Source organism: Triplophysa rosa, unplaced genomic scaffold (genome assembly GCF_024868665.1).
Source record: "Triplophysa rosa unplaced genomic scaffold, Trosa_1v2 scaffold112_ERROPOS181078, whole genome shotgun sequence".
NCBI classification, from domain to species: Eukaryota; Metazoa; Chordata; class Actinopteri; order Cypriniformes; family Nemacheilidae; genus Triplophysa; species Triplophysa rosa.
Window position 1 is genome coordinate 171,167 of NW_026634057.1, and position 7,478 is coordinate 178,644.

The 7,478-nt window shown below is 42.7% G+C and overlaps 1 pseudogene; it reads left to right on the forward strand.

Moving 5' to 3' along the window:
• The first annotated feature begins 5,250 nt into the window (after positions 1–5,250).
• LOC130549383 (uncharacterized) lies at positions 5,251–6,903 on the forward strand (annotated as a pseudogene).
• The last annotated feature ends 575 nt before the right edge of the window (positions 6,904–7,478 follow it).

Genomic DNA, 7,478 nt, shown 5'->3' on the forward strand with positions numbered 1-7,478 from the left:
AAGTGAGTCAAACTGTACATTCCAACCAAATATGTAACATGTTTGCATGACTAAAGAAATGTAATACAATTTATATGAAAGCTATTTCTCATTCATTGCTGTATCAGGCAAAGACAGTGCAGCTCTTTCTTCAAAGAGGCATGCCATGAGCCAATAGCCTTTGAGTGTGGCCCTGTCAGAGCATTTCATTGGTTGAATGAACACGTCCTACTTAACGAGTCAATTGAGTTAAATTGAATGAACTGGAACATGACCGCTGAAAAGATGGGTCTCGGTCCACTTTCAAACAAACTTTGGCGCGGTTCAATTGAAATATGAATGCAACACGGACCAAAGGCATCAACTGAACCAATAACAGGAAGAGATAACAAAATAAGAACCGAAAACCAGGGTATTTGGTAATGTAAAAGGAGTTTTTATTAGATCTGTGCTTGCGCATGTTACGGAGGAATTCCTGGCACCGTTTTGACTGCTTTAAACACTTAATGAGGTCTTCGCGAGTTACCGTCATGCTAAAAATACCTCATATGCGCAGGCATACACTGACACGTATAACCCAGCACACAGCATTGTTTTGGATGATCGGTAAGTTCCGTTTTAAAATATAAATCATAAAAGCTTTCCACTCACGTTTCGACTTTACACGTAAGCTGTTAGGTTAGGTCTCTTTAGGTTTGCTGTTAAAATGCCAGTCTGAACGTTAAGCGAACCAGGACTAAATTTTATTTTTTATTTTTGGGTACGGACCAAAATAACAAAAAGAACCGAACTACAAATATGAAAGCACCCTTAAGTCATTTTCCTCATTTAACATATATTCTGAACAATTTATGGGCCATATTTACTAAACAGGGCAAATTAGCATAGTGAGAGCACAATTTCAAAACCGAGCAGATGGAAATGAAAATGTCTGTGGGTGATTTATATCACAAAACAGCTGCAATATCTACTTTCCAACCCCTTGACCAACACAGTCTACCAAGAGCAGAGCATATTTGAGTGTTTAAGACATGCTTTTTTGACTGTTAAGTAATGATGCAAATACCAGTAATTTCACGAGAACAAATGCTAGAAAATCATGTTGCATGATTCTGTTAAATCTCGCCTCCCATATATTTATCTTCTTAAAGGGAAACTTCTACAAATGCATATGTAGTATTGTGAGTCACAAAAACAACTGTGTCCACGTCTTTTCAGGACAATTTTTTTTAACGGCATGTCCTTAATAAATCCTGATAGTAGTTTTTCAATGCCAAAAAAGGTGTTTGCCCTGGCGCAAGCTGTTAATAAATTTGTCCCTCTCTTATTACTTACTATATCTATATAAGTATCTGTGTACAAAAAAACTGTTTACTTTACTGTACTTACTTAACTTTATTGAATCGCTCACTCTGTTACTTGAGATATTGTTACTTGAGAACAATAAAAGGAAAATTTGTACAAAAATGATGTAACCTACTTTTGTTGCGCAGTGTCTGTTGAATAAATGGATTCAGTGTGAGAGGAACCCTGCTGAGCGACTAAAATATGAAAAGGTAAAAAAACAAACAAATAAATTACAAACAAGTAATTAAAACAAATTTAAGAAATTTTAAAAGTATGCCTTTTAATAACTTAAATATTCAGAAGTATGATTAAAGTATTGTAAATGTGATATTAAATTGATACACCAACCTATGATTTTCACAGGATCATGTTCATGGAACAGGGACGTACTGTAACATGAAATGTTATGTTCTGTGAGATTTTGAATGTTTGCAAACCTTTAAAATGACAAAGAACATAAGACACACCCACACGTTTACAAAACACACCCACTGGTTACATGGCATATTTATGACGATACTTATATCACAGTGAGACAAAAGCATTAACATCTGAATGAACTGGCCATGTTTAATTTCCATTGAAAATAAAAATTAGGTTGCAAAGGATAGAAGTACACTGTGTGTACTCTTGGATTGTTTTGCTGTTAATGAATGCCTATTGTTCCTGTCAAAACAAATATCCCAATATCGCCAAACACAATCCAGATCATTTAAAAGTGTTTTGTTGTTTGGGCAAAAATGTAAAGACATGTATAGACTTTGATATTATCATATTTATTTCAGATTAATCTACTCTAGATACTATAGAGTGTAGAGTAACACTTTGAGAGTTAACACTTCTACTCAACCATGAAGCAGAAAGGGAAAGTACAACAGTATGACTAAAAACAAGTTCAGTGTGATGACGCCGGCAAACAAAATAGTGTATCTTCAAAGATACAATGCTTTTGCCCCTATAGAAACAAACCTTCACAGTACCTTTTTTTGACAGTGCACAATTTTATGACAAACTAAATCCAAATGCTAAATGCTAAACAGATTTTTTGTTCTTTGATCAGGGATATGTCAATGATTAACCACATCAATTTTGATGCATAATTCTATTTTTGAGCAATGTAAGTTTTGTTGAAAAATAGTAAGGACAAAAATGCTCACATAAAAACTGTCATAAAATAAAATAATATAATAAGCTTTGCTCTTGTAACGGTACTCTCCCTTGACAACCTAGATCTGTTGTATAGCAATAATTCAAAAGAATACAAGTTGGGTGCCAGGTGGACTTAAATCCACCAATTGTGTATACCAGTGATGTAAGGGTAACTCTTAATATAACCCAGCTTAGCTCTTACCACCAATTACATAAAAAGATAAAATTATTGCACAAACACAGATTTCAGTATTAAACATCAAATGTATTGTTTACTTGGGATTTTGTTTCACTTCAAAAACCAATATCAATTCACACTTTTCACATCTCCATAATCAACATCAGACCAATAATCACGAAACCAAATAGGGAAAAACTAAATCAATTGAATTCCCAATCAAAAGAAATGTATGACGTATTACTGTCCCTCCAAATTATCAGGCAATAACACAAACAAAAATGATAGCTAAACACACTTGATAGAGAGCGCATATGATGTGCGTGTAGGTGTAGGGGTATTCGATGTGTTTGTGTATGAAGTGTGACGGAGAAAAACCTCTTAGGTCAGGGGAAGAAGAGTTTAGAGCAAGTACCTCGGGGACCTGGACTTTTGAGCTTTCAAGCACGAGCGCCACACAGCAGACAATGTCTGAGAGTCCCGCAACTTCTTACATCCGTAAGTAATCCATTTGTAAGTCCGATCAGCGGATAACACGCAGACTAGTTCCCCATGTGTTGGCGTTCGTGACGCTCAGATTTCTTACACGCTGTGGCAAAAACGTCCTCTTTCTGGCATACAATAAAAACCCTCTACCACCGAACTCATTACTCCTCTCTCCCACACTTCTCTCTGACTTACTTCCGGTATGCCGTTTAAATACACTTCCAGGTTAATTGGTGAAGTGACTGAAACCTAGGCAGTGGTATACAGTCATCGTCACACTCTGATGACTGAATTTAGAAAGTAAATGTTAAAATACAGTGTTGCTTTATGTGTGTTTTAGAGCAGGATGAACGATAAGAACACTTACTTGTGTTTATTGTTCTATAATGTTTAAATTTCACGTGAGGGTTCAAGACGAGCTAATTATTTCCACTAAGGCAAATGCTCATGCAGTAAAAATTTGATTTCTTCCAGTAACCCTACATTATTGTCAGGAATTGCGGACAGAGAACCCAGACGCAGACAGCTAAATTACCAAAATATTTATTAAACGTAAACAAACAAAAAAACACAATGGGGCAAAACTGGAATTCTTAATAATAAAAAAAACAGAACACTTCCCACGAGGGGGAATAAACTCAAGGACTCAAAAAGAAACAAAAACGTATACTTCACGAAACACGACAGGGCAGGATCACAGCAAGGACAAAGTTCCAGATGAGGGTAACGCAGGGCAAGACAAGGAACAGCAAATATGACAATGAACCGACACAGGACAAGGAATTCACAGGACTTATAAAGGGGAACACTAACAAGGGATGATGACGCAGGGAGGGTGATGGGGATCAACACTAACGGGGAGATTACTGGGAAATAAGGGGGGCTGGGCCAAGGCAAGAGACAGGACACGTGGCGCAATGTCAAAACAAACTGCCACATGCCTCCACACAAGACGTAACACACACACAAGACATGGTACTTTCACGACGCTGTCCACAAGGCTCGAAAACTCCGGATGGAAGGACAGGATCCTGACAGTACCCCCGCCCCAAGGGCCGATCCCCTGACGGCCCAAGGGAAGAAATTAGTGGGTTAAGACAGCCAGGAATGAGGACAGACACGACAGACAAACAATACAACAAAGGAGGGGGAGCACGACGGACACTACCAAGGGGTTGGGGTGATTTAAAAGGAGCAACAATAATGGGAGGGGAGGAGGTGGAGTGGGCTGAACAAAACTGGGAAGACAGAGTAAGATCCCTGTCAGTGGTCTCGTTTGCTTTGTCAATGAGTTATTCAGCTTAAACCAACAGCAGAGTGCATAAGAGACACGATCCTTCACCATGGTGTGCATTAAAGCTCACAATTTTGCTCCAGAAGCTTAAAAACGGTGTGTACATTAGCTACCTATGGGAGCAGATCCAAAAGTGTTATGAGTGGGATGTATTTTTGAACTTCTCAGACATTTTTTGAGTGTACATTCATAACTTATCTGATGGGCTCTCATAGGTAGATAATAGACAAAGCCTATTAAGGGACATTATTTAACCTTGGCAATAAGTTATATAGCTTACAGTAACAGTAGAGTACACGGTACTTCACAATGATGCACATTAAAGCTAATCAATGTACTTAAGAAGACTAAAAATGGTGTGTACATTAGCTACCTATGTGGATCCGTCAAATAAGTTACGACTGGGACTTCCTGTGGTTTTGCTGATTCACAGGAAGTCCCATTCGTAACATATTTGACAGTAGCCTCGTAGGCTCCATTGGACGATACTGTAAAGGTCAATTTTTAAGACTGTATACAACTTTCGTATGACAAACCTAAACATATGTATCCTAGAAGCACCCCATATTGGTGTATTGCACACTTCAGGCTGTTAAAATGCTTATTTTGTATACAAATAAACTTTTCACAGAAATAGATAAATGATGTTTAATTAACAAAGTTCGGGAGGAGCCGGAGCATATAATCAGCACGGCTGGTCTACTATCAGCAATCACCGCATCTACACAACCAGCCCTAGCGAGCTCGCTTATAAATAGGGAAACCATCTTACCTGCTCTATCTCTTAAGATTAAGCATCAACGTTCAGTTCGACGCTATGTCCGAGACCCCCGTCATCGACGACTTATATGCCAACAGCAATCTTCCAGCGCCGCCGAGCGCGTCCCATCATTCCAGCTCAGGCTCGGAATCATTAAACGATTCCCCGGCTTCATCACGGGGCCGCCAGCTCCACCGTTCTGCACCTCGAAAGGCTAAATCCAGAGGTGGCACTTCATCACCTGGCCCAAAGAGATGTCCACCTCCTTCTCTGGCTTCTTCGTACACCTCTACTCGCAACACGATCACCGCCATCCAGAAATGGACTGTCCAGGACCTACGACTGGCTCTTTCCAACGCGGACGTCCAATTCCACAGGCGGATGACCAAGGCCTTCCCTGGCGGATACCGCCTCACCGAAGTCCGCTCCGCAAAAAACCACCAACAAGCCGGGCGCGGCTCATGGTTCTCCTTATTCCCGGCCCGGGCAATCCACCTCCACGGCTCGGCCGCCATCCCCTCCCTTCTCTCTCTTCCGCAGAACCGATCAAACTTCTCATTGGCCACGGCGACAGCAATGCCAGTACCGATCAACGCACCAGCCTTGGAACCGCCTCCAGTTTCGGGGAACATCAGATCTCAGATCTTGACAGAAGTTCAGGCTGCTGGCGCCCGAAGCAGATCCCTTGCCAACACCGGTACCTCCCTATTCGGAGCTGATATTCCGGTAAACCACCCCCTAAAAACCCTCCTCGATGCCTCTCTAAACTCCATCACCCAAGCCGTTTCCCTTAGGACTCTCCAATCTTATCTCACTGCATGGAAAAGCTTCAAGTCTTTTCACCAGGCGTTCAACATTCCCTTTCCCGATTTTTCTGTCCTCACCATCACCTCCTACATCTCCTTCCTAAACTCTTCAAAGAACCTCTAAGCCAGCTCAATTAAAGGTTACATGAGTGGAGTCCAGTTCTTCCACAAGCTCATATTCAACTCCCCATCTGCAGCCATAGCCAGCTCCCAAACTTCTATGCTCATCAAGGGCATTCAAAGAACCCAGCCCGCTAGCCCAGACGCCAGGCAACCTATAACCCTGGATATACTGACCAGATGCATTTCTACCCTCCGTAAAGGATATCAATCCAAGCACGTCGATCGCACACTCGACACCATGTTTATCCTAGCATTCTTCGACTTTCTAAGATGTTCGGAAATTTCTACCACATCCATCTTTAACCCGCTAATCCATCCAACGGTATCGGACCTGTCAGTACTCGATTCAGAGACGATGTCATTCTTAATTAAAAAAAGCAAGACGGACCAAACCAGGAGAGGCCATTTCATCTACATATTCAACCTCCAGTCACCAATTCAACCTTATCAGACCCTTCTAGCCTACCTTCACTTCAGGAAATCCCAAACCAAAACCACATTTGATCCTCTCTTCGTCGACGAATCCAACCGCCCAGCTACACGCTTCTGGTTCCAAAAGCACCTCAAAGCCGTCCTGCTCCTGTCCGGCATCCCCGCAGACCACTTTTCCGGCCACTCCTTCCGCATAGGCGCAGCAACCACAGCCGCCCAAAAAGGCCCCTCGCAGTCTCAAATTCAAGCACTAGGGCGCTGGACATCGGAAGCTTTCAAGAGCTACATCAAGTCAGATCGCTCCATCATCAGGGAAGCCCATCGAACCCTCATTTCCCGAATCATCTAAAGAATCCATCCTTCACCTGCATGGGCTCGAGCCTCCACCACTTCGGCCTTCATCTCACTAGCGGGAGACCTCACCACCACAGCAACCACCTCAGCAATCACCAGGGATTTCATTCAAGACCCGTTGCTTCAGACCGCGCCCGCAGGGGCAAGCGCCCACGTCTCGGGCTCTGCCACAGCAGACTCTACAGCAGAAGCCAACAGCGCAGCAGCGACCGCCTCGGCAGAGGCCTGCGCTTCCATCGCAACAATAGCAATCAGCATCTTCAAAGCCACATCAGCAGAGGCCAGCACTTCTTCTCAATGCAGAAACCAGCATAGCCGCAGCGACTGCCTCAGCAGAGGTCAGCACTTCCATCTCAAGCGTAGACACCAGCATCACGGCAAGCAACTGTCTCAGCAGAGGCCAGCACTTCCATCCCAAGCGTGGAAGATAGCATAGCCGCAGCGACCGCCACAGCAGAGGTCAGCACTTCCATCCCAAGCGTGGAAAGCCAGCATCGCAGCAGCGACTACCTGGGCAGAGACGAGCACTTCCATTTCGAGCATAGAAGCCAACATTGCCACAGCCTCAGC